The sequence below is a fragment of the Motacilla alba genome, chromosome 1A (genome assembly GCF_015832195.1).
Source record: "Motacilla alba alba isolate MOTALB_02 chromosome 1A, Motacilla_alba_V1.0_pri, whole genome shotgun sequence".
NCBI classification, from domain to species: Eukaryota; Metazoa; Chordata; class Aves; order Passeriformes; family Motacillidae; genus Motacilla; species Motacilla alba.
In genome coordinates, this window is record NC_052031.1 from 27,764,755 (window position 1) to 27,791,541 (window position 26,787).

The 26,787-nt window shown below is 37.7% G+C and overlaps 1 protein-coding gene across 43 annotated transcripts in view; it reads left to right on the top strand.

Moving 5' to 3' along the window:
* Positions 1–26,787, top strand: part of NRCAM (neuronal cell adhesion molecule) — a 144,211-nt gene that overhangs the window by 40,242 nt on the left and 77,182 nt on the right. For 38 of the 43 annotated variants that reach the window (XM_038154732.1, XM_038154744.1, XM_038154741.1 and 35 more), the window contains exons 2-3: positions 5,117–5,220; positions 25,110–25,219. The exons of 1 other annotated variant lie outside the window; for it this stretch is intronic. The gene's annotated coding sequence lies outside the window, so the exon portion shown is untranslated. Of the gene's footprint in view, positions 1–1,406; positions 1,906–5,116; positions 5,221–25,109; positions 25,220–26,787 lie in introns of those variants that run through there. 4 more of the 43 variants (XM_038154733.1, XM_038154736.1, XM_038154737.1 and 1 more) reach the window with 4 other exon arrangements.

The window sequence follows — 26,787 nt, forward strand, 5'->3', positions numbered from 1 at the left end:
ATCATCCAGCTCTAAAATTCAGAGGACAATTTCTGCTTAAACCCAGTTAAACACAAAAACTCTGGTTAACCAATTATATATGAGCTGATTTCTTGATATAATATGCTGCTGAAGGCAGAGGGGAGCAAATAGTTAAGTTACTGCATTGCCCAAATTTTTTTCTTCTGGGACTTCATTTTGGAAAGAATGATTGAAACCATAAAAATAGCTATTTTGAGAATTGAGCTTTTCCAAGAATTAAGTGTTACTAAGTAAAAATAACAGATTAATAATGTGCCACATTTGTGGCATGGTTAATAGCTTCTTATTTACAGTTTCATGTCTGCTGTTGTTTGAATGTACAGCTGTAAATGTGCAGTTAAAGATTAGTAACTGAATGGCAGAAGTTTTTGCTTAATCAACACTGTATTATTTGATGATAAATTTCTACGTAAAAAAAATAATGACCTGTAATGGTAATGATTTTTTTTATCCTTCTCAGCTAAATGTTTGCAGCTCTAAAATCAAGACACATATGTGAAGTGAGAGCTCAAATTAGCATAGTCAGGTTCTATTTTGGCAAGTTTAAGAGTTCAGGTGGATGTAGTCATTACTGAACCTCAACGGCAATCTGCTTGAAGTAGATTCTTAAGTCCAGCTCATGCTTTTGTGAGGAAAAACATTGTTCTAAGAAGCCTTAAAAACAGAATAGGTTTCAAAAGGACCAGATGAAGTTATTGTTCTGAACTGGTTTTGGTGCTAATAGAGACTGATAGAATTCATCCTGCTAGCTATAAAAAGATGCAAAACCCTTAAAGTTAGAAATGTTTTAACCGGACTTAAAAAAACCCAAACAACCCCCCTCAAACAAACAAAAAGAAAAAAAGACAAACAAAACCAAACCAAAACAAAAAAATAAATCAAACAAGCAAAAAACCCCAAACCAAACCAACCAACCAACCAAAAAAGAAACCAAAGGGAAAAATCTGGATTTGTAATAAAACAAACCAAAAAGTTTTTAAACTGGATTTCTTTCTTGAGGAGTTGAAAAAAATGTTAGTTTTCTGTACCAGTGTTACTTCAAGGTAGTTCTTTCAAAAGGAAGGGTCGTCCAGAGGCTCATGTGCTGTATGAGATCAGTGTCTGTAGGACTGTGAGCAAGCACTTTTGACTCTTTAAAATGCTTTCCTTTATTTCTCAGTGCATTTTTACATTCTTACCCTGGAAGTTCACCGCTGAGTACAGATTGTAGTTTTTGCAGTGTCTCTTAGACACCCTGTTGGAGATAGGGGATTGTCCCACTGGCAAGTCATCAGGTAGAATAAATGTAAAAGAGAAATTAACTATAAATAGGCAAGGTAACTGCTACAGGTAGCAGCTACTGCAAACAGGTAGCTGCTTGGAAGGAAATTATGGATAACATAGGATCTGGAGAAAAATCTTAATGTTGATTGCATTTTCTATGCACTACATATGAAAAATGTGAAAAACCCTATATGTATATATGTTCCTTTTGGTTTTTTTAATTTTTAATTTCTCTTAAAAAAACCAAACAAATGGGAAAATGCCCTAATAGCGTGAAGGTAATTTTATGAAAAGGTTCATGCAGCTAAGCAGATTTAGCTCTGCTTTTCTGTAAATACAGGGAGATGTTTAACCCCTATTGTATGGCCACAAAGGCTGTGCTGATCACACACAAGCTTGGGAGGGCTGAGGACAAAGCGGCGGGCGGTGGAAACGGCCCCTCTTGTGCGTGCCCCTGCGCACAGGCCAGCAGCAGCAGGGCTTAGCACCAGGGTTTTGTCAGGCTTGCAACATGGAGGGGAACATGGCACAAAATCTTACCACTTACTAAAAGGAAGAAAGGAAAAATAACCCGCCAACAAAGGAGGAGGACCATGACAGCTGTATAGCTACATGCTCAAGGTAATGGCTAGCTTCCCTTCTCTACCCTGGTACTTCCCACTCACTCGAATAGTTGAGATTTATCTGCCTCAGTGTTAGTTAGCTTGATTAATTGGAATGAAGTATCGTGAAAAAATTCAGGTTTTAACTTGGAACAGGAGAGCAAACCTATGCTAAGTAACTTACTGAAACATTCAACTTCGATTAATAGTCTAGGAATTGACAGAATGAGGTGATCATTTGTGTCCATGAAGGAAGGGTGTGACTTTGCAGCATATTAAAAATCAGATGAAATCTGTGTTTTTTGATTAGTATAATATGCATAAAATTTGGGCATTGTCCTTATGGATGCTAATATAATCTAGGCTGGACTACCTACTCTAGGAAGTGTCTTCATGAGGGTGTATCAGAAATGAAAAAAACCCCTAAAAGCTACTTTTGTTGTATTTCCAGTGTATTTTTTTTCCATTATTACTTTAGCAGAATCATCTGGGGTTGGGCACACCCAGAAATAAGATAGATATGACAGCAAGATGGATCACTGCCCTCATCAACCAGCCAGGGTGGTTTCTCCTTTTCTGAGAGCTCCTCATTAATCCTTAGCTCTGAAAGAAGAAATTACACAAGGCTGAACAATGGAGCTCTGCAGTACTGGATTGCATGAAACTGTGCTTAAATACATTAAATATCACAAAGCAAATATTTTATATTAAAGAACTTTGCACAGTATTGTAAAGTAAACAGAAATTGAATTAAATATATGTGTATATAGATACATTATTAATTTTATGAGAAAGCTGCATATTGTCTCACTATTGTTTTTTAAAGTCGCATTAAAAATATTAAAGTGTCTTGACATTTTAAAGAATATTTTTGAGTACATTTTATGTAAAACCATTTAGCCAGTCAGATTATGAAATCAAAAATAGATTTTCTGTATTTTGGATTTTTCACATTTGAATTTTTTGCATAGTTACCGATTGGTATCTCTGTATTATTTCTTTTTCTAAATTTAGCTTCCCTGAAGTCTATCAACACTTTTACAAGAAAAGCAACAATACTATCTAAGTTGTAGTTATTTCATGAATATCTGAACTAGTAAGTATGCAATAAGCATAATGTCAGGTGCAGAAATTTTAAAAGTGTGCTTTACATTTCCACAATATACCAGTGACCAAGCAAATTATAAGACCCAAAATATATCTCATAAATTTTAAAACGTATTTCATCTAATCTATGGACTTCTATTAGAACCATCATTTTTATCCTCCTCCTTGATTTTTACTTCCTACTCATTTTCCCCCTTCTTTTAATGAATCTTAGAAGTCTTGAAAAGATTACCCATGGTGTCAACAGAGCTGTGATTTTCTGCTGTATATGAGGTCTTATACAAGTCATCTCTGGGTTTCAGAGCATGCCTGATTTTTAAGTAATGCCCTTGAGGCTACAGATGTTCTTAAATGGCAAAAACAAGAAGACAGGGACAAATATCTGTCATCAGGGTAGGCTGGTTGGCAAGGACTGGGTTAGATATGCATTTTAATGCTTTAGAAAATGAATTTAAAAAAAAAAAAGGCTGGCCATAATCTGAGTGTTGCCTGGGTGCTGTGGTGTTCCTGCAGCCCTGATAAGTAGCTGGTGTCTTTTAGTTCAGAGTAGCTGGGATGGTAGGAGCTGTGTTGCAGCCCACCAAAGTCATGATGGTACTAATGGCTAATACTGTAAATCCTGGGTTCTGTCCAGTGGGTCCCATGGAGGCAGGCAGAGGCTGCAGATGAGGATGCAGTGCTTGGCAGGTGAGAATTGTACGGCTGTCAAGAGTGGAGAATCAAAACTTAAGGCAGTCTTACCCCTGCTTTTGTTTGGAAGGGTTCTCCAGGCTGGAACATTCCCTAAAGCACGCTCAGTTTTTGAAGACAGTTTGTTGGGGGATGGAAGGAGCCAGGAAACAGCATGAATGTTAGGGTGGGTGTAGCTGGTACCTTGGTGCAATGGGGACTGTCAGGCTGTGCCATGGTCACTTAGGAGCTGCGCACAAGTTCTGTGTTGGCTTTGGCTCATCCAGGTCCTGTTGGTTTGCAGGCAGCTTTTCCAGCTGAGTATATCTCAGCGAGGGTTGGTAGTGATTTGAGTGCCTGAATAAAGATTAAGGCAATGAAGTGAATCTCCTAAGAGAATTTCAGCCCAGTGAGATTATGTATGTATGCCAAAATTCCTGGTGTTACAAAGATAATGTATTGTTTCCAATGTTTTATTATGTAAGAGCAACAAGTTGTTTTGGAAGAGCATGATAAAAAGCAATTTATGAGAAGTGTTGCTTGTTACTGGAAGAAATAGCTACAAGAGAGTTCTAGTCAACTGCTAAGGTTTGGCCAACTTGCAGGCCAATCTAACAATAAAAAGGCTTTTAAAAGTATGTGGAAAGAAATTATATTACTAAGTTATCAATTTGATGAGAAATTAAACTGATCTTTCTGTATCACCATTGTAAGCTGAGATGTTGCAGTCTCTCCTGGTTTACTTTACAAAAAGCACCAATCTGCAGTTAAGACTAAACAAGGAACTTAAATTACTTTAATTGTGCTTTTAAATTGGGGGGGAGGGGAGCAGGGGATGTGAGTCCCATCCATCCACTGGAATTTAGGATGTTCTCCTAGAAAGTAGGAGTTAAGACAAATTACAAATTTCCCTTAAGTCACAGCCCTCTCTTTCTGGGCCTGTTCTGTTTGTGACCAAACATTTCCATTTTGCATCCACCTCTTCCAGTGGATATCTTTAGAATTCTTGGCCCCCATAGCATAAAGAGCCCTGAAGTGTTTAGTCCTGAGGTACCCAGTGTGCCTTAAGCTGGGTTATTGAACACTGGAAAGAAGTGGTTAAGCTTCCTGATTGTCTTGCTCAAGCTTTGTGAAGCACTGACTGGTTATCACTGATGGTGCAGTGAACCTGGATAAACCATGGTTGCTCTAGTTTGATTGAAGTGGCTATTTTGGAGAGTTAAATGCAAAACACAACTTTAAAACCTAGGGAGCTGCTTTTCTTTCTAATGCTTCTTGTTTTTTCTTTTGCCCAACATATATTAATTAGCTACTATTAAAATACCATTTCATTTGACTTAATTGAATTTAGTATTGGAGCTTTATAAAGACATATATGAAGTATTGTGGTAATTTAAGAGTGAATGTAATTATTTACCTCTATAAGTATTTCAGGTTGTATGTTATTTTTTCAGGCAAGGCAGCAACATAAAGACCTGTCATACAGGAGATAAGAAAAGGAGGAAAAGTAAAGAGAGAGACCAACTTTCTCAGAAGTTATTTGTGTTAAGTTACAAAGGTAAGATAATTTTTCCCTCTAAATTTTATTTCTCCATGCTAAGTGGAGGAAAAAACCCTAAACTACTGGCATTGATTTTCTATCTCTTAGGTTTCCAAGATAGTCATATAGATGTTATGCATTTACCTTCATTTTCGTGTTTGTTTGAGTTAACAGTCTGTGATTTATGTCAGGTTTTGTTGTTTTTTTTTTTTTAATTTCAGCTCAGATTTTAACTGAAGGGCATATTAAAATATGTTTACTAGAAAAGCAGCTAAAAATATTTCATAGTTTCACGTAATTGCAGGTAGCCTTAATCTTCTCTGATGTACCTTATTGGAGAGAACAGGTATCAGGGCAAGACAACTAGTGAAACAGTGAATCAGGAAAAATGGACTTAGAATGAACATGAAATATTGTACCAAAAAATTAGAAGTTTTTTGTTCTCTCATAGACCACAGATTCAGTGTTTGGAACATTCTGAAATCTTTGCTCAAATGGTTTAGGTCGTAACACCTTTTTCCCAATCCCCTTGAACTCCTCCCTGCTCTTGTGTTTGCATTGTGTAACTCCCTCAGCATAAGACCAGAGATAGCTTTACTTGAAGTGAGTGGTAGCTGCTGAATAGTCTTCTGTGCTTTGGTATCTGATTTTCTTTAAACTAAAAATCTGATTTTGGGGATCTTGAATGTGGTATATGTAGTTCAGTAGAACAGAACTTTTATGTCTTTTGCAGTATGTAGTTGTGGATGTTTGTAAAGCATTTTATCCCTCATTTATGCTGTCAAGCAGACAGAGCACCTGAAAGCATCAGTAATATGTTTAAAACAGAGAAGGGAGGAGATGATCGCTGAAGCATTTTGACTTCTGAATTACTTGCTGGCAGTGTTACTTTCAGTTACATTTAAAGCATCTCTCCCTGCAATGAAGATACTTTGCTTGTTTGTTTTTTACCTCTTCTGAAATGGTTCTTGTGTTAGTCACTCAGGAGTTAAATGCATTATTGGATAAAGAGAACTGTTACTGTAAGGTTTTTAAACTAGACTGCTCTGAAAAAAAAAAAAAAAAAAGACCATTGAAGACTCTGAAAGGCTTTTTGGATGGTAAACAAGTTTAGGAAGCTCTGAAGTTCTTTGGCTTTGCTACTGGCTGCTCTCACTCACCAGGATCCTGGCACCCTATCACTGTGCCTTCATCGCCTCCCTTGCTCCAGTTCTCCTGTCAGGGAATGCCACCACCATACAATACATCCCCTGGGGCTAATTGGATGAGTGACAACCAGCCAGCTCCAAAGTGACAAGTGTTTGAATGCCTAATTGGGTCAGTGCACAGGTGTCTGCTCTTCATGAATGAGATGTTCTAGCTTTCCTCTGTGACGTTCTCTTGGTTCCTCTCATTTTTCCTACAGTTGTGAAACAAAAGTGTCAATACTTTGATGTGAGAGAAAAGGCTTTATCAAAGGAGATGGATGATTTCCCATTGCCCTGCTTTGGTTAATCTAGCTTTACTGCTTGAGTACTGGCTGGAGGAGACACACAGAAATTCATTAAAGTGACAGAAGTTAGCTGATACAAATGGACATTTCAGTAGACAATAAGGTGAATAATTTGACAATGAGAAATACGTTGCCTTAATCTCTATGTTAGATAGTTCTTATACTGTTTAGGCCTACAGGCTTGGGCATCAGAAAAAGCATGAGAGAGAAAAAAAAAATTATTTTGTTGTTTGCACAATGAGGCTTTTCCTTAGTCAAATAAACAACTTGCCTTCATATAATGAAGTCAGACACAGGCAATTGTTTTGTCTTATTGAAGGCTTGGTGTGTGCACAGAAAACAACTGACATTACACCCATAGTCTATATTACTTAGATGAATCTGCCTTCCTTTTGTCTCTTCCACAAAGAACCATAGGATACCTAGTTAGAAAGGGTGTCTGGAGGTTGTCTTGTCCAACACCTGCCCTGATCAAGTAACGCAGCTTGCTGCTGGGACAGCTGTTGTACAACCATAGAGTATAAAAGAACTTTCTTTTGTCTAGGTGGAATTTCATCTGTTTTAGTTTGTGCCTATTGCCTTTTATCCTGTTGCTGGGCACCACTGCTGTTTACCCCTGTCCCCCTCAGGTATTTATACATGTTGATAAGATCTCTTGCCGCCTTCTCCAGGCTGGAGTCTCGGTGCTTTCAGGCTCACCATGTCAGATGCTCCAATCCCTTAATCATCTTGGCAGTCCTACACTGGACTGCATTCTGGGATGTTTATGTTTGCTTGCTCATGGGCAGCCCATGAGTGGACACAGCCCTTCAGGCATGTCGCAGCAATGCTGAGAAGAGCAGAATGATCTTGATCCTGACCTGCTGACAACATATTTTCCTAATGCAGCACAAGATGCTTTTGGCCTTCCCTGCTGCAAGGGTACCCTGCTGGCTTATGGTCTTGCTTGGAGCCCATGAGGCCCCCAGGTGTTCTTCTGCAAAAAAAAATTTTCTTTCCAGCTGATCATCCCTCATCCTGCTCTGGTTCTTGGGGTTATTCCTCCCTGGGTGCAGGACTTTGTATTTCCCTTTGTTGGACTTCATAAAATTCCTGTTGGTTTATGGCTGAGCTTTTCAAGGTCCCTCTGAGAGCAACCAGCTGGTCTGTGAGCTGCTCTTCCCAGTCAGTGTCATCAGGAAACTTGCTGAGAGCACACTGTACCCCACCATCCAGGTCATTAATGAACCGTTTAAATGGAACTGGCCCTAGTACTGATCCCTGGAGTACACCAGCAGACTTTTCTCTAGCTAGACTTCATGCTGATCACAACCCTTTGAGCCCAGCAGTTCAGCCAGATTTCAGTCTATCTCACTGTCCATTTCTGTAGTCTGTACTTTAGCAGTTTGTCTATGGGGAATTTATGGGAGACGGTGTCAAAAGCCTTGCAAAAGTCAATATAAACAACATCTGCTGCTCTCCTGTCACTCAGAGTCTGCCATTAGCTGGTTTGCTCTGCCCAGAGTGTCTCAGTCCCAGCAGGTGCTGCTGGCAGGGTGGCTCCAGGAAAACAGTGTCTCCCCTGTTCAAGGTTTGTTTAAAACAATATTCTCACTTTTGCTTTGACTCACTTGAATGTATATTTCTAAAATAATGCTTTTTCATTGGTGTATATTTAAAAGTGTGAAGAGAGTTATTTAAACATAATCAAGATTCAAAATACTCTAAGTGGTGTGAAGTCAGCTAGGTAGCTACTGTCAACACTGTTTGTGCAGCAACTGTTAATGTTCCTCACTGTCCTTACTAATAAAAATACCTGCTGACAGAAGTGGAAAATAAAGAGAAGGCTTGACACGGCGTCTCACAGCTGTTTAAGATAAACAGGCTGAAAAAAGGGTGATTTTAATTGGTAGGAGTCAGAGGAATTCTTTATAAGAACAGAAGTACAATTTTTCAAGTTAACATTATTTGTCATAAAATTTTATTGTGAACAACAGCCTCATTCTAACAAGGCTGGCATATCATCTCGTTAAATTTAAAAAACTTTATGGGAGAAATTGTCTGGAAAAGAGAAGCATATTTCAATAATCTGTAGTTTCCTAACATCAGCAAAGAAAGCATGAAGAGAGCTTCGTATTCAAGAATCAAAATGTAAGCATTTTACACTACAGAAATTATCCCTAGAAACCAGAGACATTTTTAACAGATTGGAAAATGGAAGGGTCTGGAAAGAGAACTCTTCTGTTTTAATTTGTGGAATTTATATATGTTAAAAATTACCTCACAAGGCTTTCATTTATTGTTAATAAACTGATGTGTTCCATAAATGTGTTTACAGCTAAAAAGAGTTTAAACAGAAGTAGCTGTAACTCATGTAGCGATTACGGCCACTGTAGTTCTACTGAAGCCTGCCCAAATGTAGTAAGTGTATGGTGTCTAGGATAATTTTGATGTTCATATAAAACATTAGATTTTGCCCAGCTTTTTTTCTCACTTCTTAATCTGATTTCCTCGTATATAGATTAAATTAGAGGACCTCTTCAATCACTTGTTCCTTTTTAGATGTCTTGCTATGTGTTTTTTCAATATATTAAAAAAGGACAGTGTGTAAGTTGTGAGTTTCCTGAGTTTCTCAACTACTGATAATCCTGAGTTTCTCAGCTACTGATGCAACCTCATTTTACAAGAACTTTGGGTGATGACTTCTGTGGGATAAAAGTGATACTCCTACATCACTGCAAATTTGAGTCTGTTCCTGGGATAACTGTGCATGCAACCACTGATGCCATAAAGAAACTTTTTATAAGTTTTATGAGTTTTATAACTTTTTTCATTTATAACTTTTTAACTTTTTTTAACATAATGTTAAAAGGGGAGGGATGGTAAAGAAAATAAAAGAAACATTAAACGAAGTTTTATTCATTTGAAACTTTCTGGATCACTAACAGCAGCAATTAAAAGCATTTTAAATGTTATGAAGTCTGTTACACGCTTTGAAATACACAATCAAACATTTTCTGAGTGCATCACTAGTTAGAAAGAGAACCAAAAGCAAGTTGCAAGTTTCCCAAGTTGACAGTATTCTCTGTAGCTGATTCTGCTTTAATTACAGGACAACTCCTAGATTACATCTAGTAATTGCCTAGGTAATGCTTCAATAGCTTGGGTGTATCTTTGTTTTATAAAGAAGCATGGAGGGAAAATAGAGGAGAGGTATTGAAACAGTAAAGTGTATAAATCTGACACAATTTAGACACAGATACTGTACGACACAAAAAATGAGATTACAAAATCATTTAGGAAAAGACCACTGGAAGGGATTACAGCAAAACATAAAGGACAAAGGGTAACAGTTCAACATAGAGAAGGATAAATTGTTTTTTAAATCACTGTTGGGTTTTAAATCACTATTTTTTATTACTGTCTATAATAAAGGAAGAAAAGATGCAGTTTGTTGTTTTTGTCATAAATTTATAGAAGAGTTAGAAAATATGATCGGTATACATAATATTATGGGATAATCTGGATAGATTTATGCATCAAAAATGTAATGGATGTAATGAAGGCAGAAAATGTTGTGCATTTTAATATCTGGAGGGTTTCAGCCTTTGAAGGCTGATGTTGTTTTGCAGAGTCTAAATGACCCTTTAATTATCTGAATATTCTTTTAGTGTTTTGCAGCAGGACTGTATTATGTCTAAAGGTATGTGAATATTTAAGTGACTGATACAATGTAGCTCTTCATTTTAATTTTGCACCATTTCTATCAGGGAACTAATATTCTAAAAAACGTTAAGACAGCAAAGTCATTTGTGTGTTATTGATTTAGCTACATGTTCATCTCTGCAACAAGATGTTCATGTTATCAGTGTTACAGATTGGTAGTACATGCAGAGGTATCTGGAATATGTGGATTTATTTCTAAAAATGTAATATGCTAGCATATCTAGATCTGTGCTTTATATAGAATGAATAAGGCAAGTAGTGTGTTGTAACTAATTTCTCCCTTCTCTTAATTTCCCAATAAATTTCTATGTCAGTTAGTTCTCCTGTATCAGAACCATATAGTAGTACCAGGGAAAGGCACAGAATGGATAGAAAGTGATTTACTGCTGAAAATAATAATAATAGCTCCACTGAATGGGCTTTAATCATGATGTTGCTGCAGTCTTCAAATTCTGAATTATGTTTTGTTGATCAATCTCTAGGGAAAAAATACCAGTCCCTTCCCAGGGCTCGGAATTGCTTATGATTTCAGAGCCTCAGTTTCTTCAGATAAAACTGAAACAACCTTCTGAAACTTGCAGAATTGTTCAGAGTAGCCAGGTAGAAGCTGCATTTATTCTTTATGCCCCTCACTGCTCCCAACAGGACAGCGTGTGTACATCACCCAGAATTAATTCCTCAGTGACCCCTATTGTCTTCAGAGGAGGATGAGGCTGGTGCCTGACCTCAGGACAGTATTCCATGAGGCTCTTGGCTTCTTCAGTAGAGGAATTTGGCCTATTTGCAATTCAGAAGCTCAGCAGGGACAGAGGAGAAGCACCTCTAGTATCTCTGGCTGTTTTTTGTGAACAGAGGGAGCACTGTTGGTGCACTCTAAATATGCATCACATGTGCTTCTGCAAGCAGGTCAGACCAAGCTTATAACAATTTAGCTTCACTGTGATTCTTAAGGCTTATTTCTAATTAAAACTGAAATAATGCCATTAAAGTTAACCCTTCATGGTGATGTATTCCAGCACCATTAGCAGGCCTGAGTATCTCGTGTCTACGAGTCTTGATGTTTCTGAACTAAAAATGTAAAGAATATTCACTAAAATATTAATAATAAAATGTGTTATGAGTGATTAACAGCCTGTAGCCTAGCATAAACTTTTTTTTTGTAGAGAACTTGTTTCCAAACAACAAACCCTAATATTATATAATTCATATATAATTCATTCTATGCTAGACATGATTGCATCTCAGTGGTACCTCAGTTTACATTTTCCTGACAGATAACAGAATTTCCAGAACTGCATGAGTTATATAACTTACAGTATTGTGAAATTAAGTCAGCACTTCTAGGATTTTTGCTGAAGTTATTTGGCATTTTCTTTTAAAATAAATGATTCTGGTTTAACCTCCATGTTTTCTGTCTTGTGAGAGTCTTTTTGTTTCACTGTTGACAGTTATTGATTTTGAGAAGGGTTGAATGTGAGACTCTAAAATTGCTTCAGTTGCTAAAAAAAATAATTTGATAACTTCATGTTCCTCTTCACTGTATTTGTTACGTTGTGTCATCATTAGAGCCTTGCTGACCTGAAATGTATGGTACATAGCCAATTTGAAGGACCTGCCAAGAATGGAGGAACTGTATGAGGGGGCTGAGTAAGAAGTTTAAATTTCTAAGATGATGCATCTTCAAACAGGAAACATTTTAGTTGTATTGCCAATGTAGCCAGACACTAATTATCTTGAGTATCCCAGTTCTCAAAAGTATTGTTCCAGTGGTATTTCAGATTTCACTGAGAATGGTGAGAGCTTCTACTTCCTGTGTATGGCTGTATTTAGCTCAGTAAATTCCATCCAGTCAGATATTGATTTTTTATGGTTGAAGGGCAACTCTGCCCTCCTCACTGCCTGTGGAAAGATGAATTTCAGGCTGTTTCCCCAGAAGTCTCTCAGAGCTGATCTACGCCTTGCAAGTTTTGTTGGCAATTTACTGGGCAATTAAATTCCCAGGAAGTACTTCAAAGGAAAATGGATCTTTCGCTGGCAGGAGTGGATGTTTTCCAGCCAAAGAAAAGAGAAAAATGTTGCAAGAAGATTTAAGCCCTGTAGGTATATATTAAATAACCTACCACTAACTGCCAGGTCTTTCTACTTGCTTAAGTGTGTTCAGACAGATTTCTCCAGCAGCTCTCAGGCCACACAGGTTTGGAAGGCATTGAATCCTTCACATGTAGAACAGCAGACTGTAGAAGGATGATATGCTTCCACCCATTAATGTCATTCAAGTAGTTGTAAAAGTTATGAAGTAGAACCATATCTTGAATGACGGTGTGGAGCAGCATAAAGCAACCATTCATCCAAACAGCATTAGTTGCCTTGGACTGGTTGCAGAGCCCTGAAGAATCTGACAGCTTCAATTTATGCAAATTACGTGGATTAAGTTTCCTACCATTTATTTTAACTTTTTTTTTTCACGGTACTTCTCCATGTCTCATTGATTCAGGTAGTAAGAGTAGACAGTAGTTTGTGGGTTTTGGGCCTCTGGGATCCTTTCCAGAACAATGAGGTGGTTCAGGAATGTGAAAAGGTGATATATTCATGAATTATATTAGTTGATATAAAACGCTGGAAAGACACAAAATATTCATGCAGCCTGAAGATATTAAAGTGGTTGTGGGATTTAATGAGAACGATAAAAGAGTTAGTTCTCTACATTAACATTTGAATCTTATTTCTTTCCTTACACAGTTCCCACAAAACACTACCTGGTGTAAAATACAATTGGGATTCTCAACATTTTCACATGAATGCTGCTATCAGCTTTTAACTTAGTTTATAAATAAGCTTTTAATCTGAATGTTTTGTAAAACCAATTTGCTCACTACAGAAGTATCCTTAGTTTAGGCAGTTGAAAATTAACACAAGTCGGGAAAAGCTGATGGAGCACTTTTTGACTCCTTTTTGGAATCGATGCAGGAAAGTGATGAATAGCTTATGCCTAAACTATAAGGAAACTGAACTTTTTAAAACCAAAGTAGTTCTTCCAAGGTGTTTGATGCTTATTTGCTGATATCAAAGAAGTGAGATTTGAAGATGATTTTGAGAGTTGATTCTTCATCCTGCTGTTCCAAAAATTGTGCAGATAGCCTGTATTAAATTGTAGGAGGATTTGTCATTGATGCAAGTTAATTTTCATTGATGCAACTGGTTCACTTAAAGGTCCAAGAAGAATTCTTAGTTTTGTTCTTCTCATGAGCACCTTGTAACACAGTCTGGCCTTTAGCAAGTGGGACAGAGCACTCATAAGGACCAGGAACATCTTCCACAAAACAGAAACTGACCTATCAGAGGTTCCTATTAGAGGGCAGCCCTACACAAGATGATACCTGGAGTTTGGCACACAGCATACTCCTTATTACTAATACTTCTTTGCTGTACTTCATACAAGCAATTAGGTTTTTCTTGAGTGCAGAGTCCCAGCTTATGGATAGGAACTCCTGAGAAGTCTCATTAGACTCCTGAGAGTCTCATGATTAGGGCCTTTTGCTAGCTTAAAGATGGAATGCTAAAGGCTTACTCTACAGGTTCCCCCCTACTCTGTAGCTATATGAGCTATATGGGACAGGCTCCCTATGGAGGTGGTCACAGCACCAGCCTGTCAGAGTTCAAGAAGCATTTAAAAAACACTTCCAGGCACATTGTGGGATTCTTGAGACTGTCCTGCGGAAGGCCAGGAGTTGGGCTTGATGATCCTAATGGGTGCCTTCCAACTCAGCATATTCTATGATTATTGGTGTGATTCTACCACACTAATGTGCAAAGTGTTGCTGCATCCTTTTGTCATATTCAAAATCCTTGTATGTTCTCATCACTGCACAAAAGGTTTGCAGTTCTCTTTTCTGGTTCTATGCTGATATAATAGTATTTTAAACTCAGAAGAAAGAATTTAAAAACTTCCATTAGCATCTGTTGTCTAGGTGGGTATTTCCTCACTGAGATATCAAGCTGTTTGAATACTATGCAAAAATGTGTCTTTGTGTTCAGTATGATAGGGGACATGGGTGCCCAAACCAGCAATGTGAATTACTCTTCTTATGGTGTTCAGTGCTTGAAAACCCATGTCTGCTGTTTCTGGGTTTGGTCCAAGGTGTTCAAGTAGGGTCTTGTGTCTCATGTATATAGTATTTCATCTTTTCAGCTTGTTTGTTGTCAAGTTATCAGATATCTCCGAGTTCCTTAGGGTCAAGCATTGAATGACCTAACCAGTCAAGAACAAGGTTTTCTTCTCTGGAAAAGTACAAATAAACAAATACATGAACACTGAGTTGGAGATTGTAGCAGGAAATGTTCCCACACCCATGATAGTTCTAGCAGCTGCAGTTGCATATCTTCCCTTGGAAAGGTTCAGCTCTTCTCCTACACCCGTTGTTCAGTGGAGGGCTCCACTCTAGGTCTGGCCTTCAGGAGAGCTTCAAGAAGTGAGCCTGTGACAGAAAGGTTAGAAGGGCACAGGCTTAGGGCCCAAACAGGCTGTAGGGCAGTATGTTGTGTGTGCACTGTACCTTGACAGATGTCAGCAGTTATCTCTGTTGTGTGAGCAGTTACCATTCTTGTCTGCTTGGTACAATGACTGCCTGGGACGTGTTGTGTCTGACAGTGGCTTCTCAGTGAAGCCTGTGAGATATGGTTGGCACAGCACCTTTGATCTCAGGCATTCTGTTGCACCCTGCTTTCTTCTCACAGGTCTCAGGAAAGCTGATTACTTGACCTGTACTCCACTCCTAAATTTAAATCACATTGGTTCAGGACACCTTCCATTTTGTCTCCAGGAGGAACCCATTTTGTACCAGGTTATGTAGCTTCTTTGTTACTTGTACTCATCCAGGTGATAACCTTATTTGTTTTGGATGCATTCATGTCTCATTGAACTTAGGACCAGAATTCCTATTGACATTACTAAGTTAGGATATAGTTGGTTACCTTTGGGTGTCTGTGGTGAGGTTGCATTCCTGGTGATATATGAAAACTGATAGAATTAGGTTCAGAATATTTAATTTACTTCTCTAGTTGATTTTTTTAAGCTCTTGTCATCTGTACTAGTCTACACAAGTAGGTAGATCATACAAAGATGACTATGCTTTTCTCAGCGTAATTAATTTGAAAGGAGGGTGGCCATGACAGGATATGAGAAGCTTTCTGTGACACATTGTGCTCTGATGTGGCTTGGAGAGTGTTCATTATTTTCACAGAGATGAAATGGGGCTGTCTTTTGGGGTTTGTGCTGAATGCAGTGATGGTAATATAGAGATGTGTTTGTTACTGTTGAGCAGGGCTTACACAGACCCAAGGCCTTTTCTGCTTCTTGTTCTGCCAGGAAGTTGGAACTGCATGGGAGTTTGGGGAGAGACACAGCCAGGACAGGTGACCCCAATGACCAAATGGAGATTCCATATGACATCATTCTCAGTATATGTAGAGGGGGGGAAGGAGCAGGAAGGGGGGAAATATTTGAAATGATGGTGTTTGTTTTCCCCAGTAACCATTACATGTGATGGGGCCTTCCTGGGGATGACTGAACGTTGCAGAGCAGTGAAGTAATTCCTTTTTGTGCTTTGCATGGGTTTTGCTTTTCCTATTTAACTCTCTTATGTGTACATCTGAGGATAGAAAACTGAAAGTTCTGACCCTCAACTTGTTAGACAGAGGCAGGAAGAAGTTCTTCAAGAGAACTGAGGTAAATTTCATTTACCCTATAATGTAGCTGTGTGGGTACTGTCATCAGAGGGGAAAAGTGCTTGCAGTATCACTTGGCATTCACTTGGGATCAGTATTAGAGTAGTACAAAGCAGTAGGTGATTTCAGACTTCTAATTAAACACCAGAGATTGCATTCCCTCTGTTGCAAAAGGGGAGGTCTAATATTTGTGATATGAAAATTCTCCAGTTAGGCCTTTTTTAGCAACCCTTGTAAGTCTTTTGTGAAATAGAAAAACTGTTACATTGCAAAAGCATCTGTGGAGCATCTACATTTTCAGGCTTTATTAAATGGTTAATCTATATGGGATTTGTGGAATCCAAAGCAGAAACATTGTTAAATAATGCATGCTGAAGAAAACATAATCTCATGTATCCCACAGAGGCTTTTGGTTTTGTTTTGGGATTCATGAACTCTCGTGGGCCTTCTAAAAATTAGCAGATCTGAGTACTGTAACAGCTCAATAATGTAATCTGTCTGGCATCAGGAACCCTCTTTTGCAGAAGCTAAGTGTCTTTTGATATGTGATGTGGTCTGATAATGTTTTAAAGCTCTCTGGCTTCACCAGAGGGTAAATGACTGAGTATCAGCAGTTTGTAAAGCCTTTTAATACTGCTGAAAGAATAGATAATGACAGTGTACAGTTCTAGAACAAAACAATAAAGACTGGGATATACAAAAGTTGATGGCCACTTAGATTTTAAAATAATTACAGTTCATGTGGTTTTGGCTTTTACAGCTTTTGAGTATAAATTCCTTTTATTTCTGTTGAATATCTATGAAGTGTTATTCAGGAAGCACATTTCTGCAAGAAAACCATCGAATGTTTAGCCACAGAAAGCAAAAACAGTTCTTTGAAATCTGTCATCTAGTCATCTGTCTGTATATTCATTAGTTTTTGAAATGCCACAAAAGCAGACACGAATTAAAAAGGAAAAACTTGTTTTGAAAGATGATATATCCTTCTCATGTTAAAATTTATACTCAAGTTTTGTGAGGAAAATACTGACCTAATCTAGTGGCAAGATAACAGAAGAAATTGAATATTCTGCCTGGCAAAATAATAAAAAAAAATTGAATCCATTAATTACTCATGAAATGCTTTGTTTTGTAATTCCTTTAAAGCAAATCATGATAGTGTAAAAAAAAGGATGGGCAGACTCTCTGGGAACAGTGGAAAATCTCTTTTGTGTCTACCTACTGCAGTGCACTCTGTCAAGTGGCAAAAGGAAAGGTTCTACCTACTGTCACTGCCAGGACCTCCATACAAAAAATGTGCTTTCTTTCATCAAGGAAGGTTAATGTGCTTTTCATTGCATTCTGTAGTCAGTAAGATCATGTGTAAATTAATTTTGAATTTCTGAGTGCAGCACTTTTAAACCTGCAACTAGCTTAATAGAAAACTTCCTGCAAAAGTACTTATGTCCATTGACATCCTTCTATTATTGTTAATAATGCATGCAGTTCTTCTTTCATGTCTAAAGTACCTGTCTACCTTTAGAGAACAAAATAAATGGTTATTTATTGTTATGAGATAGAGCTTCCTGATTCTGATAGACTGACTTAGCTACTGCCATTTGTCTTCAGAGAGCTAAACTGAGCTAAATGCTTTTTCCACTCAGAAACATTTGTCCATTTCTCTACAGAGAAACCTCCAAACAAATAAAAGATTCCTACAGATTTGAAAAGATGACAGCTGGCATGTGTGTTCTCACTGACAAGGCTGAAAGAGAGGGAGAAGCTTAAACAGAACCTGAAAAGTGTCAGTGGCCTGGGCAAAGTAGAGGCAGTGAGCTGCTCCGCCAGGGTCCCGCCTGAAAAGACCACGAAGCTTTGTGCACAAAAAGAGCACTGGATTAATTTTTGAAAGAATGTCACATTGGACTCTCATAGAGAAATTAAATGTGTTTTTCAAATCTCCTTTTTGGAATAACCCACACAGTGGGATGCCTCTTGGCCAGCATTCATGTCAAAAGCAGTATTTGTCTTCTTTTGCTGTATTGACAGTGTTTTGAACGTTCCTTTTTTTTCTTTTTTTCTTTCTAAAAGGGTACCAAGAGTTGAAATTAAATTAGTAGCCAGAACCTTCTGCAAATCTTTATTCTCCTATGAGCTTTTCTTTAGCACAGCACACAGTTTAGCTGATTATTTGACAAAAAATAGACTTTAAATTCTGATATTAGCTCAATGAGTTCTAATGAAGAACGTCGGGATAATTCTCCCTCTTTGTCACATTCCAGAATATTATATTAATGCAACAAATTTTCTGTCAATGTTCTGTCTTTCTTTGCACCCCTTTTCCGTAAATACCTTAAAGAAAATTTTTCATATTCCTTTTTAATGGCTGATTTGGCTATTGGGTAACAATGATATGGTTTGCACACTAGTGTGCAAATGGAAAAGCTCTGTTGTGCCAGAAGTATTTAAGATTCAGTGAGCACAGAAATTGCAACCAGGGTGTTTTTTTAAAGAAGTGTACTCATCAGAGCAACAAATTCTCATTATGTTGAGAAATATAGCTCTAATTTGTGACAGGACGGCCTAAATATTAGTTTCATATGTGTATCTGTGCGTAAGTGTATATATATATATATATATATATATATATATATATATATATATATACACATATATATTATTAATTTTAAAGTATATTATATTAGTAACTTTATCACTTACACCATAACTTTTATAGAAAAATAGAATGGTTTGGGTTGGAAAGGTCCATGTGCAGGGACACTTTACACTAGACCAGGTTGCTCAAAGCCCCATCCAGCCTCTCCCTGAACACTTCAGTATGGGACATCCACACTTTCTCTGGGCAACCTGTTCCAGTGCTTCACCATCTTCACAGTAAAGAATAGCTTCCTGATATCCAATATAAACCTACCTTCTTCCAGTTCAAAGTCACTCCCTCTTGTCCTGGCAAATTTGCCCTTACAGAGTCCTTCTCAAGCTTTCTTTTAGGCCTCTTTGTGGGAACTTGTAAGTCTTCCTGGTGTCTTCTCTTCTTCAGGTTGAACAATCCCAATTCTCTCAGCCTGTATTTGTAGGAGAGGCACTCCAGCCCTCTGATCATCTTAGTTACCATCCTCTGGACTTGTTTCAACAGAGACACATCTTTTTTTTGCTGGAGACACCAGACCTGGATGTAGCACTCTAGGTGGGGTCTCATGAGGGCAGAGTAATAAGGGGGAATCACTTCCCTTGCCCTGCTGCCCACGCTGCTTTCATGCAGCCCAGGACACGTTTGGCTTTCTGGGCTGCGAGTGCCCATGGCCAGGTCACGTTGAGCTTCTCAACACACCCAAGACCTTCTCTTCAGGCCTGCTCTCAGTCCGTTCTCTGCCCTGCCTGTACTTGTGCTTGGGGTTGCCCTGTCCCAGGACCTTGCACTTGGCCTTAAGGAAGGAACTTCATGAGGTTGGCACAGACCCACCCCACCCCTCAATCCTGTGCAGGTCCCTCTGGGTGTCAGCCCTTCCGTCCAGCATGTTGACTACACCACGCAGCTTGGTGTCAGCAGCAAACCTGCTGGGGTGCCCTCGGTGGCAATGTCCATGTCACTGAGAAAGATGTGACACAGTCCTGGTCCCAGCACTGACCCCTGAGGTACACCACTTGTCACTGGTCTCCACTTGGATATCGAGTCATTGACCACAACTCTCTCAATGTGGCCATCCAGCCAATTCCTTATCCACTGAGAGTCTATACATCACATTCATTTGTCTCCAGTTTAGGGACAAGGATGTCTTGCAGGACAGTGTCAAATGCTTCACACAAATCCAGGGAGCTGGTATCAGTTGCTCTTCCCTTATCCGTTGATGCTGTCATCCTCTTGTTTGTCAGGCACAGTTTTCTCTTAGTGAAACCATGTTGACTGTCACCAATCACCTCCTTACCATCCATGTGTCTCGGTATTCTTCCCTGAAGATTCTGCTCTCCATGATCTTGCCAAGCACTGAGGTGAGACTGACCGGCCTGTGGTTCCCTGGGTTTGCCTTTGTTTCCTTTTGTGAAGATGAGGGTTAGATCTCCTCATTTCCACTCAGCGGGAACTTGGCTGCCACAGCTTCTCAGATATGATCGAGTATCTTAGTTATAATTTTCCTATCTTTAGAAATAAAAGCCTTCAGATACAAAATTTATGCTATGTATAAAATACATTCTGTTAAATATATGTGAAGGCTGATGCTATACTAGAATTATTTTGTAGGAAACTGCATACATTTGTAGGCAACTACCATTGGTGTATGGTAGTTGCCTACACTTTCTTGAATTATTTTATTCCCGATAAACCCAATAGACTAATTTATTCAAGTACAATTTAAAAGGTTGGTGGATATAAAACTCAGTCAGGGAAATCCAATAAAGGCTTGACATTCCTTTTTACATGACTTACAGAGACTGCAGAATATATTGCTTCTCTTCAGAATTAAAAATTCACATATCTAACAGCCTACACTAGGAGCAATGCTGCAGCTCATTAAAAAGAAATACAAAGATATGCTTTGAATTATAAAGACATGGAAAATAAAATGCCAGTGTTTTTTAATAAAAATGTACAGTGAAATTTATGAATACGTCTGTCATCTTATGAAAAGTGTCTGAGACATGGTGAGAGAAAAATCAGTATGGACTTTATGGGCTGCTCTGCTCTTGTGATACAGAGATGTCACAGGCAGTATGTGAAGGCAGGAGATCCAATTCTGTTCTCTTCTTCCCTGTGTGCTTTAGAAGAAATTCTGCTGAGGATCGTACAATTCCGTGCATGTGAAGTGATATAAATAAAGCAGAACTCAGTCCAAGTTAGTGCTCTTTTTAGCCAAATTGTTACAACTGAAGTCAGTTTTCTATGAGGTAGAAATTTTAGTGCAGGATTTTTCATGTTAGGAGTACTGTAGGATTGTTTGTGGCATCCAGCAGTTGAATGTATTTAAACCTGAAAGTTTTACAATTTAGAAGGAAATAGGATTCTATAGTGAAAAGCAGTTTAAAAAGAAAATATGGCTGGGAATCCCAGACACATGGAGAAACTGTGTCCTTGCTGAAGGTCATAGAAAAGAATGTCTGAATGAAAGTTATTCAGAATAATCAGCTGTTCAAAATACTGGATGGCTGATTAGTCTGAATGAAAAAGCCAAGCATAAATAAAATTTGAAGACTGACAAAATCCCTTGGGAAAAGCAGTAAGTCTGCAATTCTGAGAAGTTCTTGCCATAGCAAAGTAGGTGAAAAGAAAGCCTATTTGAGAGGCTGTCTTTGAGGAACATATTTTAACTTTTATGTACTTGGTAGGGATTTGAAAAATCAGTGGATATTACTGACTCACTGGATGTTACTGACTCACTGTTCATTGAGTCAAATGGATTAAGTCAGAGATACTGGGATCTTTATTTGATTTTTTTATTAATACTACATATCTATTTTCAGATGTTTGACTCTACTTCAGAAGGAATTGTCCTTGGCTTTGCAGAGTATTCCTTGCCAATGCTTAAGTAGGAAGGAACAGAGTCAGTGATGAGCGGTGGGAATACTTCAGTATTACATTCACCTCACATCCATGATGACTTAGGCTGGGGATACAGTTTCACATGTTGCTTTACCTTGTTGAATTTCAGGCTGTTATCCCAAAGAGATAGTTCCTTTGAGGAAACCTCTGTCGTGTCAAAACCTAATCTTTTCTTGCAGAGGTTTGCTGTCTCTTGGATCAATGAACTGATGTAGCTCTCTTGGGATGCTACAATTCTTAAATGTGAGGGGAGAGGGCAGGAGCTTGCAAGAGGGCAGGAGCTCAGGACTTGCTCATATCTTCTTGACAGCTACTTCTCTTTAGATCAGAGCAAGTCTAGTGGGAAAATCCACCCTTAAATAAAGTACAAAATTTTTCATTTAAGTGAAAGGAAATGCTGGAGAGAACGCTAAAGTCTGTTCTTGCAAAAAGAAGGGAGTATAGCCAGTGAATGGATGGCCCTAATTCCACTCCTTCACACACACACAAAGGTTCTATTTTAATCTGTGGAAGTAAGTTCCCTACATAATTCTGTAACTCCACCCAGCCACTCAAAGAAGAAAAGTAATTGTTCAAGTCTCTGTGAACCTCCTTTTTTTCATACTGGGAGTTGTTTAGGGTATATGAAAGATTTAAGTACTGAAAAGTACCTTCTGATAAAGTACTTCAATGATGAAGAGATTACAGTGATTGCTAGCAAATAAAAGGGAAACTACTTTTCTAACCTGGCCCTTAATGCTTTTATAGTAGCAAAACCAGTTGTATAGATGAATTCATTTATAGACCCAGCAGTCAAGTTTGTTCAGGTTTAATTTTATTTATTTTCTGAACTCATATTTTTGAACTAGAGGGCTTTTTGGTGCAGGTGTCTTGACTCAAATACACTGAAGTAGTTCATTTTGTTAAAACAATAGTTTAACTACACTTTTGTCCATTTTGAATACTTGAGTCTTTCCTTCCTCTTTTTGTTTTCCCCATGACATTCAATATCTCTGCCAAACCAGCATAATGACTTAGGGTAAACTTTCTCTGATTAAATATGTGAGAAAGCTTACGTGTGAAGTTCAGAGAGTCTTGGTCCTGCCAATCTTGATTTTATGTCTGGAAATACTGGTTTTTGACATTAAACAAAAGGTGTATCATACTTTTCCCAGCATATACTGATGTGAATACATCTTGCAGTATTGAAAATAGCCAAGATTATCAGCTGCTGTGGAAAAAAAAAGGAATGTGGTTTAATTAAGCAGAAATTTATTATCTTACCTGGCAACTACCCAGCAGCAAGCATTATATGTGAAAATCCATTTAATCTGTTGGACCCAGCCTTATGCTGGGAACTCACTATCAAGATTAAAGAAGAGTGAGACAAAATCTTATTTCATCTTTACCTTCTCCATGATTTCATGGACAATGCTTCCAAGTGACTCATTTTTAAAGAAACCAGCTCCTGTTACAGAATGTGTTGTGAAGTGAAAAAATGCGACATGAGTATGAATGCAGAGATGTCTGTGATGCACTGTGAAAACTTGTACACATTTTTAAAACAATGATATGGGGTAAAAAAAGCCTGGTTGCCTTTGTGTTCCACTTGCATTTCATATGTAAGAAAACCAAAACTCTTTTAAGATATGACTCTTAAAGGAGACAATTTTTTTTTCCTTTTTCTGCTGTTCAGGTTTATAGAAAAACTATTCATATGTCCTCTGAAAATCCCTAAATATGTTGATGCCTGTTTTCTACTTTTTTCCTCTGGAAAGAGGAATCTTGCAGTGGTTTCTTTGCTTATTGCTCTCTAGTGACTGCTGCACAGGCAGCCAATGTGATATAACCCCTTTCATACATTTGATCCATTTCTGTCTGAAACTCAGTGCAAAACCCCAACAAAACAAAGAAAACCCCAACCAAACCCACAAATGTAGGAAACCTCAACACATTCCCCACACTCCCACCCTTTGAACTTTTTTATATGTCTTGAATGAGAAACATTGTTTACATGCATTTAGAGATGAAAGTTGATTTGCTGCCTTAAATTTTACTCTGACAGGAAGTGAAGCTTTTGATTTCAAGTTGAATGTTGCCTGGAAATTTTGAACCTAACTGAGCTGTAGAATATAGTTATGAATTTAGCTTGTTGTTTAGGCCAGAAACTGGTGAACTACTTTATCAAATGATTACAGTGTAACAGCTTGAGTCCAGTTCCTGTAAGGAAAGAAGGAGGACTAGGAGAGGGGCTGCCCTAATTTTGCAGCCTGGATTTGCCAGCCAGTCTTAGCTTTTGTAACTGACTTCTGTGGGAGTGTATTATTGATTTATTATTTTATTATTCTGACTGTAAGAAAAGCCATGTCTCAAACCCTCTTCTTCAGTATGAGGTAGACTGTTCTTATTCAAGACCTGATTGAGGCTTTTTCCCATGATGGGCTTTGTTTCCCATCATCCTTTCTCATCACAGATGGCTGCACTCAGCAGTGGGGAGAATAGCTTTTCTGGTGGTGCTGGCTAGCTTACAGGTTTTGTGAGGGAAGGACAGACAGCCCCTTTCTGCCTTCTAGGAGGAATGGTGCTTAGGAGAAATCAGGGTTAGGGAAGGAGGGATGCAGTCCATTCACAATTGCTTGTCTTAGGAAGCTCTTGTGTTGATTTCTTGCTCCTTTTTGGAAGGAGGGCCTCCAGTTCTGTAGTGTGCTCATATGGTGGCACCTTCGTGAACATCAGGAACCTGGTGGGTAGAGCTGCCTCCTTGTTTGTGCTATGTCCATGTGGTCTGTGCAGCATTTCCCAGGAGCCCTATCTTAGGTTTCAACTTCTTCCCATAGATCATATGGAAAATTTGGTAAGACATCCCCATTTCCATATGTTTTGATTTCCAGAAGTAGTGCTTTGAGATACATTGTTCTTCTGAGCAAATCTGAATTTGGAATTGAAGCTGTGGAACCCTAGGGAATACTGCCTGAAGGGAAGTTAAAGGTGAGACTGCAAACCAGGCTGGTTTCAGAGATGTAAGAATAGAAGATCAAAAATTACTTTCTTCCCTATGGTGCAGTAGTTTCTACATGTCCTTACAGACCCAATTAAAATAACATTTGATTAAAATGAATACAACAAAGCACAGTTTTTAGTGCTACTATATCTCTGGATAAATTGAAAAACCACCAAAATTTAATTATATATTAAAGATTAAAGAGTACTTTCTGGTTTTAGTTATATTACAGTTTCTCTGGTGTATAAGCAGTAAGGCAATTTAATGTAAAATTAGAAATCCTGAGACAACAGCTTCTCTCTCAATTCAAATTAGCATGTCTGAGAAAATAATTTTGGCCTTTAATGTTGATTTATAGCAATTTTTCATTCTTCATGTGCTGAAATCCAAAACAGTGTTATGTTAATATGGCTGTATTACCTGCTGGTGTTGCTTGAGAGTTGAGTGAACAGTCCTTTGTATTTTCTTTGAAGGATCAATATTTCAAGATGTGTGAAGGAGAAGGGTCTAACTGACAAGCTGCCTTGATACACTGTTACTCTAACTATGACTGGATTGACTGAAAATTGCCTCAAAGAGTAAGGTAATTTATAAAAACTATAAAGTGTAGCAAAGTATTTGAAGTAATCAAAGTTAATGAGAAGTGGTTTATTTTCACTTTTAAGATGCCTTCACTGTTATAGTTTCTTGAGTTTTTCTTTCTGAGATGTTCATATTTGATTCTGCCTTTGCATGGAAAAGGCACATTAGATGCTGCAACTGCAAAAAAGATTGGAGCTGGCAAAATTGAATGAAATAATTTTTAATAGTTGTGCTGTGAGAAATTGCTCTTAGTGTACCTGGATAGTTGGAGATAAATTAGATTTTCATTTTTTGTGTTTGCCTAGAAATTGAGCAAATAACCTGGCTTAGGAAAAAATGGTAGTTTGGAAAGAAGATGTATACATAATTATAAACCAGTGCCTTTTCATGAAATAGGAGTTCAGTTCATTTCAGTGCTACCTCATTTCTCTGCCTAGACATACTGTCATAACAAGCAGGTATTAACCAGCTTTGGAAGGCTTGTTGTGTAATACAAATATTATATATGTATATATGTAAATAAGCTCTTTTTATTTTTGAATCATTAAATGTACTCATTCTCTATTGTGGATAAAAAATATGTTTATCAGTCTACTAGTACCAATTTACAGTCTGGTTTACAAGTTGTGTAGTGAAGTGCTTTTGCAGTAAAAATGACAGAATTTCAAGAATTTTTTGTTGTTATTTTCAGATTTTGTATTGTGTTTTCCTCTTGCAATGTTCTTTTTCTTTCACCTTGAAGAATCATTCTGTAATTCAATATTTAGTATTTCATGGAAGGATATCATATCATGCATGTGAGAGAGAGTACTTTAATGGAAAAAAGCTTTTTGTCATCCACTGGTGTGACTGTGCAGAATTGTGATGGGCTTAATTTACACAGAAAAAAATACTATTCTGGCAATTTGTGCTGTTTGCATTTGAGATTTTGATGTAAAGGATAAATTAGTTTTAAAAAGTACAAGAAAATAGTAGTGAACATGGCAATATGAAAGAAATTCCCTTTATCTCCTCAGTGGTAATATGAATGGGAAATTCAAATGATTCTGTGAACAATGTAAATTTTTACATCAAAGTGTAATGTTTACTTACATAATAGATCTGAAGTCCTGGGTGAATTTTTTTTTGTTTCATTAATGAATAGCATAGACACACAAAAAAAAAGGCAAAAAAATGTTCCTAGCTAGAGAACAAACTGGATTAACTTCTTGATGAATAAATGAGCTTTTTTTACCCTTAAGGTTTAAATTAATGATTTTATGAAAAGGCATACTCAGGCTCTAGTTACTTGCTTTGCTCTATTCTGCTTGCTTGAATTGCACCTGAAATTACATTATTTCAGTGGTGTTAACTGCCTTCTCTGATACTTTTAAATGAGAAATTGAAAATATTCTTAATGTATAAAATCTATTTCAAATGAAAGAGCAACAGCATGAAAATGTAGGTTAGCACATCCCATTTAGGTTTCAGTTTTTTAATGATGTTTTAAAACTCTATTAGAGATGTAAGATTTATTGTGAGAATTAAGCTGCTGGCTTTTATTTTTGTTACATTAAACTAAAAAATGCA